The sequence below is a fragment of the Cornus florida genome, unplaced genomic scaffold (assembly GCF_030987335.1).
Source record: "Cornus florida cultivar Cherokee Brave unplaced genomic scaffold, ASM3098733v1 CherokeeBrave_3.0.0_Hap2_Chr06, whole genome shotgun sequence".
Taxonomy (NCBI): domain Eukaryota; kingdom Viridiplantae; phylum Streptophyta; class Magnoliopsida; order Cornales; family Cornaceae; genus Cornus; species Cornus florida.
The window spans coordinates 71808676-71822157 of NW_026775576.1; the positions used below are offsets into that span (position 1 = coordinate 71808676).

The following is a 13482-nucleotide window of genomic DNA, read 5'->3' on the forward strand; positions in this document are numbered from 1 at the left end:
ACATGGCACTGGTTTCTCTAAGTTACGAATGAAACTTCTTCAAGTATGTTGACTTTATATCCTTATTGATTAAATTCTAATATGTATATATATATATATATATATATATATATATTTTTTTTTTTTCCCTCTTTCACTGAATCAAATAGAAGAAGGAAATGACCTCTACTTTCCGTTAGAATTTCTTCTGTACCTTCCATTTTTTCTCCCCCATTTTCCTTGTATCAAATAGAGCATAAAACCTCCAAATTACTTTTAAATCAAATAGATGTTTTTCTTTTATCCCACTTTCCCTAGTCATACAAAGATGCTTGTGTTGGGATTTATATGCCCTGGCATAGCAAATTCCTATCTGGATTATAGTGACATATGTTCCTGACATATCTGAAATATTTATGATTTATATAATTGGTGAATTTAATGTATTATGTTTCGATTCACTATGAAATTGATAGTGTCCCTGTGATTACGAAAAATATTTATATATATGTATGTGATGGCAATCAGTGCATGATATATAAATAGTAATTATAAATTGTTCATAGTCGGTAATTATGGATGGACTCATAATTAATTAAGACTTGAACTGGATCCGCGTTAGGTTGAGATATATTGCGAGAGCCGTTGTATGCAATTGCTCCCTATCACCGTCATAGCATTTGACTCTTAAGCATGGGAAAATTATAGACTCTTTTATTAATTAATAATTACTTTGATTTGTTCGGCGGATTCTTCGGGATCCTTAGACCGACACTTTGGGTAGTTATGTAATTAATAATTAGAGGGTTATATTTTCAATATTTGCATCATTGCTACTTGTATTTATTTTCTATTGATTATGGTTGATCACAAAGTAAATTCGAAGGCCTTCGTGTGTTTTTAGATAAAATGATTTATTATATATTTATTTATTTAAATTATTATTTTTGTCAAACAAATGTTTTATTGTGATCGAGCTAAAAATAATCAAAGGTACCTAAATAAATATATTAATTAAGTAGTCAGATTGATGGCTTTGTTTATCCGATAACTAATTATGCATAGAGGGGTCAAAGTGTAATATTGACTTAGAGGTTATTTATTATTTAATTGGAATTCAATTAATTTCTTTTAGTGAAGTAGAAATTAATTTATGAATTAATTGAATTGGGTCCATGGACCGGGCCAATTATTAATTCATTGTAGCCAATAAAATAATAGGCCCAATGGATTCTCACTCATAGTCCAACTTGATATTGGAATCATATTAGATTTGAGACATGTAAATTAGAGATTGAGAATGATTCGTTGTTTCCTTTTCTTTACCTTTATGTTGCCGATAAATATACATGGTCTATGTATATTTTGGGGTGGATTTTAGAAGAAGGAAAAATGAATTTATTTTCTCTCTCTAGAAAATTAGGGTTTATGTTCTCATCTAATGGAGGCTCCCACAAGCCGAGTTTTCCAAGGTCATTTATGGAGGCTTATGAGTGATTCCTAAAGGCAAAACAATTACCAAGAAGATGGGGATCCAAGGAGAAGGCATCTTGCTAAGGGAATTACAATAAGTGAGAACATTCACTTTAAAGGAAAGATTTAAAGGTTTACTCAGACCTTTGATTTAAGTATTTAATCCATTAATTGAATGATACATCATATTTTATTTTTGCATAAACTTGTCTCTATGTGATGAATCAAGATCTATGAATCAAAATCCCTCAAAAAGTTTTTAAAACTAGCACGTTTCTCAATGAGTGGTATCAGAGCATGGTTTGATTCATTACTAGAGATCATGTTTTTATCAAAATTCATCATTCATGGATCCAATTTTGATATGCATATATTTATTGATGTATGAATTAATATATTGATATATATTGATACATGATAATATATGTATAATTGTGAATGGATGATGATGTATGTTTGGGCCATGAATGAAGCTTATAGGTTATTGGAATGTAATTTTATCTTTAGATAAATGTAATTAAGGCTTTGATTTAGCCGTTTGAAAGTTCAATGATGTAATTTAATTTTTTCCATTGTATTTCAAATTGTAAATATTTTTAAAGTCATGTAATCTTCGTCAAAGGATGCTATGAAGCTTTAAAAAGGTCCATGAGGGTTAAATTAGGTTTCAGGAATTTTCTGGGATTTTTTAGAAATATTTCAGAATTTTTCCGGTTTTTTTAGGGCCTAAATTTAATTTTTCTGGATTTTTATTATTATTTTTGGCGATTTTTCGGCGAAATTCCGGTGACCGGAGCGCCGCCGGCAGCGACAGGAACATCGGAATGTAGGATGGTTATCCCATGCTTCGCGGTGCACCATCATTTGGTGCAACTGCAGCAAGGGACCGGTGGATGCAGATCATGCGGCTGAAGATGATATAGTGAGGAGCAGCAACATGATGCGCAATGCACCACAAATGGAAACGCGTGTGAAGCTCACGCGCTTACAAAGCCAGGTAGATCTGGCGCGTGCCAGCACGTGGCACACGCAGCATTAACACTCAAGTGCGTGGTAGCGCCTGACACGCACTGGGACCTTTCAGGGGTGTGTGCTAGCTCATGTAAGTCCTTCCAGGTGCGTTCCAAGCGCCGTTTTGCTTCTCCAGGCACGTTCTTGTCTCCTACAGGTGTTTGCAAGCTGATGAAGGACCCTCGCGCAATAATTAGAGCACATAAATGTTAAAAGCTGATTCCATTGGCCGTTTTTATTTGCTTTATCTGTCATTTATTTTTTTATGTGATGCATGGAATAGATAATTATTGATTAATTATTATTCATGCATTGGATCCATGATATTTAATTAAATGACTTGATTTATATTAATTAAATTATGAAAATTAATTGGATTTGATTACTAATTAATTTGAGGACACTTATTGGGAAACGAAAAATTATTTTTGTAAATTATTTTTTAAAAGTGTGCTTCAAATTAAACATTAGTGAATCATTTAAATGTCCAAATATTTTCTAAATTTAATTGTATTAAAATCAAGACGTTTTGCATGCATTATATCATGTAATTGAATAAATTCAAAACCTTAATTATTAATGATTAAAAATTGAGTGGGAGCTGGGATTTTTATACATTGCCCCATGGCCTTCGTTATTAAAACTATTGTAATTAGATCTTCAAAAATAAGGCCTCACGCATGATTTGAAGAGTCTTAATATTACAAGAATGGTTGTCTCATTAAAATATATTAAATGTTCATTATAATTAGATCTTTAAAAATAAGGCCCTGCGCATGATTTAAAGAGTCTAGATTACAATGACAAGATATTTAATATTTTATTTTTCATTAGAGCTTTAATAACGTTATACACTCAATCTAAAATCAATAGTGTTAACTCTCTAACGAAGTGGTCTACACTAGGTGATTTTAGAAAGATTAAACATAATCGGGAATCATTTCATATAGATAGACAAGGCATTGTCTTAAGAGATATGGAGATGATGGGATTGCCTGCCAATAGCAATAATGAACTTCGCCAACCGAATAAGTTATTGGCGTATTGGTTATCCGATTTTTCATGCAGTGGTTAAGGGACCCACATATTATTTTAATGGAAGTGCTCGCCTAATAGTAAATGAATCTCAACAATAATAATAATGAAATCCTCCAACAGGATAAGTTATTGACATATTGATTGGTTGATTTATTATGCTACAAAGTTGAGGGACCCGCATTAATTAAAAGGGATTGTTCACCAATAATGATAATGATCTCTTGTTCGATTGAGATTTATTATATTATGTGGTTAACAAACTCATTTTAATTTTAAATATGCATGACAGTATTAATAATTCACCTTGCATATTGTATGAATGCATTTATATTCAGATTAATTATGTCTAAACTAGTTTATCTGCTTGCTTACATATTCAATGTAACTGGACCTCATTAATATTGACTGAGAAAGGAACTTAAATATTTTATTCACAACGTAAGGGTACAAATGTATTAAGTACTCCTAAACATAATCCTTTTACTTTAAGATACTCAAGAGAACATTAATGCTTTTAATAAGTGAAATAAGGCAAATGAGATGACTTGGTGCAATATTCTAGAATCTACCTCGAATACGCTCAAAAGCTAATATTTACATTATTTTATTTTCTTCAAGCATCATGTTAAATGTCAATAAGATGTTTTGGTGAGATTAGATAGAGAGTATGCCAAAGTACTATGTCAGACTTGAATAGCATCAAGATAGCCTAAGGAACTCCAGTATGAAATCGAATTTTGGAAAATGATTGTTTATTATTAGCTGGAGATCAATAGGGCTGACTTGGGTGGTAAGTTTCAAGTTGACATGATTATTGCCTTGTTACCAAACTCGTTCGACTTTGTTAGAGTGAACTAAATAAGGAATTAGTTTGAGTTCACACTCGCTGATATTCTTATAGAATTGGTAACAGATGAAGGGATAATCAAGAGTATGGGCGTTCCTATCAATCTAACCTAGTCTATACCATCTTCTTCTAGGCCCAAGTGGACGGGCAAAGCAAAGAAGAAGGATGATAATAGGACTAGGCTAGCACAAAACATGGGTATCCAAAAGGTTAAAGGGAATAAGGCAGTGTATGTTGAGGGCAAATTAAATTGTTTCTTTTGCCGCTAACTATGGCACTCAAGGACGAACTGTCTAAGCAATGACGTGGCATAAGAAAATATATATTTAATCATTGAGCCATGTTATGTAGTTGTATCTATTAATTCCTAATGGATAGATTCTGGAGCCACTAAGTATGTTTGCAATTCTTTGCAAGGACTTCAGGAATCCAGAAGCCTCGATGATATGGATATATATTTATCTTTTAACCTGATGTCAAGGTTGTAGCTAAGTCAGTGGGAGTATTACATCTGAAATTAGAGAGTATGAGGATATTAGTATTAGAGAACTATCTTTATGTACAGATGTTAAACGCAATCTAATTCTTGTTTCACTTTTGGTTTATAAAAACTGTGTTGTTATTTTATAAAACTGGTTTTATAAAATTGAATAGATATGCGATTACTTCTGGTGCATTAAAAGATGGTTAATATACTATAACCACAAGCTCTTAAGATTTGCAGGATGTAGAAACTAATGTTGCATCTTCTAGATTGAAGGTTAAGAGAAAATTTGTTATTTCTGACTCATTGTATTTTTAATGTCTATTTTTGGGTTGTTATCAATCAAAATGAGATTCAAAGATTGGTCAAAGAAGGTTTATTACCTAGTGAGGCAGAGGAGTCTAAACCAAACTTGTGAATCCTGTTTTGAAGGATAGATAACTCTAAGGGCTTAATCAGCCAAATGAAATAGACATAAAGGACAATTGGAGTCGGTACACACAGATACGTGTGGTCTTGTGAACATCCAAGCAAGATTACTCACGTTTTGGATAAATTTACCTGTTGCGACACAAGTCTTATACTTTTGGTATATTCCGAGAGGGTCAAGACTAATGTGGAGTACAGATTAGGTAAACTTATCAAGACACTTCGATCTGATCGAGGATATGAATATTTCTTGGGATAGTGCAAAGACTATATGGTCAATGAGGGTATTATGTACCAGTTTTCCGCAATTGACGCTAAATGCATTTAGGTGTCAAATAGGAATAACAGAATTCCACTTAACATGGTTAGATCTATGATCAGATATGCCACATTATCTCTTTCATTTAAGAGTTTAGCGTTAATGACATCGATGCGCATTATGAACTGCATTCCATCTTAGTCTGTCTCAAGGATACCGTTGAGCTGTGTTTTTTACTAAATCTTAGTTTGAATCACATGCACGTATGGGGTAGTCTAGCACATGTGCGTTTGATATGGACAAGTAAGTTGAAAGCAGATCATAGGCATGCTAGATATGATAGCTACTCTTAAGTCACTAGGATGGATTATTTTATGATCTCAAAGATAAAAGTTGATTGTTTACACTCACTGTTTATCTATAGGAGAATCATATTATGAATCATACACCTAGTAGCATAATGTTAGAGAATATGGTATGAGTACCAGATGTACCACATGTGAACACACTTATTATAGAGATTGAGAATAATATATGAATTCCCTATTGATGCGTCAGCATCATCTAGTACACAGATTCCTGCATCGGTACATTAATGTAGTGGGAGGATTATCATCCAACCGATAGAATCATGTTTTTAGGTGAGACCATTATGGACATCCCTGTTAAACATGAGTTGGACCCAGTAAACTACACGGAAGCGTGAACCGATATGGATACAGATCGTTTTGGCGAGCTATTATGAAATCAGAGTTGGAATCTATGTATTCTAATAAATTCTGGGATCTTGTAGAACTTTCTAGTAGGGTGATACCTATGGAAGGCAAGTTAATCTACAAAAAGATACCAGAAGATTTCTTAGTGAATAAATCATGAGTGTACAAGAGAATGTCATTAGTTTTTAATTCTATATATTGATGACATCCTACTCATTTATAATGACGTGGAAGTTTTGTCATCAATAAAAAGGTAGTTGTTCAATTACTTTTAAATAAAGGATTTTCATGATGTAAGCTATATTCCTAGGATCAAGCTTTTACAAGATCGGGTTAAAAGGAAAATAGGTTTATCTTAATAATCCTACATTGATAAAGTTTTGACCAGGTTTGGTATGCATAACTCAAAGAATGAGTTCTTGCTTTATTGATATGGATTGCTCTCTCTAGTAAGTAGTTTTTCAAGACTATCAAATGAGATTGAGCAAATGAGACTGGAACAATATGCTTCAGCATATGAGAGTCTCATATATGCCATGGTCTATACCAAATAGGACATCCGCTACATAGTAGGGATAGTCAGTAAAGATCAGTCCAATACTGGACTTGACAACTGGTCTGTTGTGAAAAATATCATTAAGTAACTAAGGAGAATCAATGATATCATACTCATTTATGGATGTGATGATATGGTCCTAGTCGGGTATACTAGTTCTGATTTTCAATCAGAAGTAGATACTATGAGGTTCATAACTTAGTGTATGTTCACTTAATGGAAGGGAAATCAGTTGGTAGATTGTTAAGCAGATTTCAACTGCTGACTCAAACCTGCTAGTGGAATATATTGCAGCCTTAAAGGCGGCAAAAGAAGCCTATTGGTTTGATCTCACTGATTTAGAGGTTGTGGAGCATACTAACCTGCCTATCGAGCTATATTGCGACAATAGTACAGAAATAGTCCAAACCAATGACCCAAGGTTCCATAGATGAACAAAATACACTGATAGGAAGTATCATGTTCTACATGATATTGTCCGGCAAGAAAATGTACTTGTGGCTAGAACATTGCATTGGAACACAACTTTGTTGATCCATTAACAAAGGTGTCGTCGATCAATAGTTTTGATCAACACCTGGAAAACATTGGAGTTAGATGCAATTTGAATTGGCTATGAGGAAAATGTACTTGTGGCTAGAACATTGCATTGGAACACAACTTTGTTGATCCATTAACAAAGGTGTCGTCGATCAATAGTTTTGATCAACACCTGGATAACATTGGAGTTAGATGCAATTTGAATTGGCTATGAGAGCAAGTGGGAGCTGTTGGGATTTATATGCCCTGGCATAGCAAATTCCTATCTGGATTATAGTGACATATGTTACTGACATATCTGAAATATTTATGATTTATATAATTGGTGAATTTAATGTATTATGTTTCGATTCACTATGAAATTGATAGTGTCCCTGTGATTACGAGAAATATTTATATATATGTATGTGATGGCAATCAATGTATGATATATAAATAGTAATTATAAATTGTTTATAGTCGGTAATTATGGATGGACTCATAATTAATTAAGACTTGAACTGGATCCGCGTTAGGTTAAGATATATTGCGAGAGCCGTCGTATGCAATTGCTCCCTATCACCGTTATAGCATTTGACTCTTAAGCATGGGAAAATTATAGACTCTTTTATTAATTAATAATTACTTTGATTTGTTCGGCGGATTCTTCGGGATCCTTAGACTGACACTTTGGGTAGTTATGTAATTAATAATTAGAGGGTTATATTTTCAATATTTGCATCATTGCTAGTTGTATTTATTTTGTATTGATTATGGTTGATCACAAAGTAAATTCGAAGGCCTTCGTGTGTTTTTAGACAAAATGATTTATTATATATTTATTTATTTAAATTATTATTTTTGTCAAATAAATGTTTTATTGTGATCGAGCCAGAAATTATCAAAGGTACCTAAATAAATATATTAATTAAGTAGTCGGATTGATGGCTTTATTTATCCGATAACTAATTATGTATAGAGGGGTCAAAGTGTAATATTGACTTAGAGGTTATTTATTATTTAATTGGAGTTCAATTAATTTCTTTTAGTGGAGTAGAAATTAATTTATGAATTAATTGAATTAGGTTCATGGACCGGGCCAATTATTAATTCATTGTAGCCAATAAAGTAATAAGCCCAATGGATTCTCACTCATAGTCCAACTTGATATTGGAATCATATTAGATTTGAGACATGTAAAGTAGAGATTGAGAAGGATTCATTGTTTCCTTTTCTTTACCTTTATGTTGCCGATAAATATACATGGTCTATGTATATTTTGGGGTGGATTTTAGAAGAAGGAAAAAGGAATTTATTTTCTCTCTCTAGAAAATTAGGGTTTATGTTCTCATCTAATGGAGGCTCCCACAAGCCTAGTTTTCCAAGGTCATTCATGGAGGCTTATGAGTGATTCCTAAAGACAAAACAATTACCAAGAAGATGGGGATCCAAGGAGAAGGCATCTTGTTAAGGGATCTACAATAAGTGAGAACATTCACTTTAGAGGAAAGATTTAAATGTTTACTCAGACCTTTGATGTAAGTATTCAATCCATTAATTGAATGATACATCATATTTTATTTTTGCATAAAACTTGTCTCTATGTGATGAATCAAGATCTATGAATCAAAATCCCTCAAAAAGTTTTTAAAACTAGCACGTTTCCCAACAGCTTGTTAGCCCACTTTCCTAAGTTGTATACAAAGATGCTCTTGATTTTTTATCCTACTCGAATCTTATAAAATCAAGATGCTTAGAACAACTTTGATAAGCATGGTTCAGAGAATGAAAAACTAAGCTGGCAATGACGATGGGGGCTAAAATGGGAGAGATATAGATTGAAACTTGAACTGGCCATGAAAGTCATTTCAGCAGTAAGGAAGTCCCATATCGAAAAGTGACAGCGAAAATGAGCAGAATTCATTTGCATATAATGTAAGCATCCCAAATTGTTAAAATTCACGCAGCCGTGTGTTGAGCACATATCGAACTATTCTTTCGCCTTTTACTAAAGAATACCGTGAGCTCGTCACTTATAACGGCATACGCACATTTTTGGAGGGGGTTTTCTCTGGAAACTCTCCCATCAATTCGTAATTGTAAGGCTTCTCTCTATTTGCAGCTGTCATGTATGCACTTGGGAATGTAGTAGTGTCCAAAAGGCCTAGAGTTTTGTCTCAACAAAGTATTCTTGACAAAGCAAATTGGCTTATCATTAGTTTCGGTCAATCACTATGTGACATATCACCAAAAAGCTAAATGCATTTATTTCACACAGTGATTGGCCCTTTGCTGATGTGTCTTTCCAGTGATTGGCTATTGTCAGGATTACTACCATTGATTTCACTACTATTCCAACTCTCTATCCCTCTCAACATGACAGAGTTTCCTCTTAAGAAAACCAAAGTTCTATGTTGATTTTGTATCCTGAATGAATAAGAAAACAAAAAGCTGTTTTCTTTTAAGCTACCAAATTGGAGTACCAAGGCAATATGCTAAGCTTATAAATAGGGATCATTGAAAACTTTGTTTACTGATGTTGATGAATGAAGTAAAAGCCAACATGGTTGGCTCATAACAAGAGTTCAATAATAAAGTTTGTTGGGAAGTTGCTTAGGCCCTGTTTAGTATCTGTTTTACTTCATGCGTTTTTGTTGCAGGCCTGCTACAGTAATAATTTTTTAGCCCAAAACATGTTTGGTTCGGTCTGCTTTGTTGTCAATAATGTCAAAATAGATTCTATCTTTGGGCCAAAAGTTGAAACACCATTTTGGTGTTTTACTGTGTTTTGGGTACTGTTGGCCCAAATAATCACTGTAGCAGAGGAAGTAAAAATACTAACTTAAACCAGACTTGCAACACATATATAAAGCACGCTTAAAACATTTCAGTCATTTTATAGGGTTTTTTAGAGAGCTCGAGCGGAGGCCATTTTGTGGCGACTCTACTGTGTGTGCTTGTTTGGCTGAAATCCACGACCGATCCTTGCTTTTAGTGGTGTTTTTGTTTAATCTGGTCACCGATCTTTACCATTTTGTTGTCTTCGTCGAAGAACAAGGCAGGTTTGAGCAATTTTTTCTTGTTTATTGCACTATGTTGAACATATTTCATGTTTCTCAATTCTTTTTTCGACTTTTGTGGTTAATAATCGTCAGATATTGTATGATTTTAGGGTTTTCTTAAACATATAAGTTCATTGATTTGAAACCCTTTTTTTTTTTTTTTTTTTTTTTTTTTTTTTTTTTTTCATTTTTTCTGATAAACGACCACAAATGCCAGTTTTCTGAGGTTCGATTTGGTTCATTTTTCTTTAAAACCATGCTTATTATTGTTTATGAATGAATCAAGTTGCTTCCAAATGTCTCTCTTATCTTGGCCTGTTGGGGATTGAGTCCATCTCATTAATTGATTACTCTTAAAAGAAATACTTTGATTGTTACTTTAAACATGGTAGTTTTGGCTGCTGCAGTATACACTTTGTGGAAGGAGAGGAACAAAAAATTATTTAAAAATGACTTCAGGGTTATTTCTATTCTCCAAAGAGAAATTATTGAGGTTGTCAGACTCAAATTTTATTCTCTTAAGGGGTAAATAGGGAATTGAATTTACCTGAATTAGTTTTAAGTAAGAAGTTAAAGTAATGTGGTGGTTATGCTCAGTTCTACACCTGTGTCTAGGTTGGTATTTGTTTTGGTTCCTTGATACTTATCAGAACATGGTAGGTATTGCAGATTGTATAAGATTAGTTTGGCAGTCTTGCTCTGGACCATTTGCTGGACTCTTGTGTGTAAACATTATTAGTTGGCCAGTTATAATTTTGTTGTTAGGTTGAGTGAAAAATTGTTTACTTCAATGAAAGGGCCTGCAATAGTTAGTGTTGTGCTGACATAGAGTTTTAAATTGGTTTTGTTTGATGTTTAAAAACTTTTTGATATTAGGTTTATTGTGAGAGTTTATTTTCGTTGGTGGTGAATTTTTTTTTCTCTGCCTTTTGAGTATTGTCTTTGTTGGCTATAGGTTTGATTGTTTTTGTGTTGTTTTGTTGGTGGAGAGGAGGTATGCCTCCTTGAATGTTGTATTCATAGTTTGTGATTTAGGAATAAAAATCAAGCTTGCTTCTTGGAAAAAAAAAAAAATACTTTAATTTGCTGGTCAAATGTTTTTTCTTTTTCTTTTTTAAAATTTGGGGAAAGTTCTATTTTCTTTTCTCATTATGGATTGGTGGCATTGGAGCTTTTTCTATGCTGGGGAATGCCTCTTGAATACTTGTTTTACTTTGTTAATGAAAGTCTAATTACCAAAAGAAAAAGTAGTTATAATTATTCCGTCTTTGTTTCTAAATTTTTGTGGGTATTGATGTTGATGATCACTAGAAAATGAGGAATTTAGGGTGGAAGATACTCTTAGGTGTTGGTGCTATATGGTTGCTGAGTATTAAAAAAATGGTGAACATGTCATTTTTCAGCTCAATTACTTTTAATAAATTTTCCTGTTGTTACTTCATTATGTTAATGTGCCTATTTGTTTCTAATTTTTAAGGGAATTCATGTTGATGGTGACTGGAATATTCAAGTATTATCTGGATAATGTTCCGTGTGTTTAGTGCTATAATGGTTCATTGTTATTGTTTAGAGTGGACTGGAATTGTGCTTTTATATAGAAGACTTCCAATTGTGACCATGTTGTTGTTGGCAAAATTTGGAACCTCCTGGACTTTGCTTCCTTCTATAATGCTGGACATAAATGGGACTACTCTACCCTATTTGGTTGTTTTTCTTGGTGTCAATGCAGTTTCAGAAAGCACTTGAAGTGTTGTAAGATTTTTTTTTTTTCCAATTTTGTCTTTTGTAAATAATATAATTCAAGAGCTGTGTATAGACAGCTGAGACATCTTTATGTAAAATTGTTGGATTTTTTTTTTTTATTATACGCAATAGGTTGTATATTGTGTTATCAAATGTATTTCAATGGAATGGATGGTTTTGTTGAGTTGAATTGAATTAGCTATCTTTTTCTTTTTCTTTTTTTCTTTTTCTTTTTAGAGAACTTATAGGTTGAAAAATTTTCTTTAAAAAATCTCGAAGCAATGAAGTCAAACCAGTAGGCAATGGCACATAGCCTACAGGTTCGCAGAAAGATTATGTACTCCAAAGAAAGCAAAAGAAATGTTGGGATTTGCTAATCATAATAATATCAATACATTAGCAAAGAAAAAGAATTCTCTAAGAAGAACCAAGGATAGTGGAGAAAATAAAAGTTACTCATACCTAATCTTGTTTAATTGTGACTATTTTTATCTCTACCAATTTTAGTTGGAGTGACCAAACATGCTTTGTTTTTGAAATTCTTGAAACGCATTACCAACCAAACATATTTTGCATATTTCTGTTTCTGAGATTTCCATAGCAAAACATTATTCCCAAACGTATTTTCGATTTTTTTTTCAAAACATTCATATAGCAAAAATATTGTTTCTGTTTTAGTCAAAAACAAAGCACCTAAAACAAAGCGCATGCCAAATGGGCCCTTAGACTTCAATGCCATACTAGGTAAAAGATTAAACTTGTGACCTCAAATGGAACACCAGAGGATAAGAAAGCTCATGCAAAGTACATCTCAATTGGATGAAGGTTGAAAACAAGTCATATTTGGAAAGAAAATAAAGTGTTTCTGTGATATGATTCGCCCATCCCTAGCATGTTCATTACCAACATCAACAATGACATTTGCTACAATCAAAATTAGGCATATGCTTCTTGAAACAATAACGTTATCCTTGGGAGAGAAATGAGAAGGGAATTGAGGATGTGTGGCCTATCCCTCTCGAGTTGAGGAGGAGTGATGTAGTACAGAATTAGTTCGACAAGCAGTTCGATAAGTCCGTTTTTGACAAATCGATAGTTTTTTTTTGTGGTGAAAACGTCCAATTGAGAAAAACCCACTAGATTTAATTTGTGAGCCATAAAATTGCATTTTATTATGCCATAGGAGATATGTTGATTATTTCTGGATTTTTGTTCGATGTCTAAACAAAAGTCTGATTGCTCTCAAATTTTAGATTTCGTATTTTTTATTTATTAGATTTCTTACTTTATTTTTTTGGGAATATAAACAAAGTCTGATTGCTTGAAAATTTTCGATTTAGCATTTTTTATTTATTAGGTTTCTTAT

The 13482-nt window shown here is 33.0% G+C and overlaps 1 non-coding gene across 1 annotated transcript; it reads left to right on the top strand.

Annotated features, from left to right (window-relative positions):
- Nucleotides 1-9276: 9276 nt before the first annotated feature.
- On the top strand, nt 9277-9393 carry LOC132315136 (U5 spliceosomal RNA). The gene has a single exon (XR_009483573.1). It is a non-coding gene; the product is annotated as a U5 spliceosomal RNA (small nuclear RNA).
- The last annotated feature ends 4089 nt before the right edge of the window (nt 9394-13482 follow it).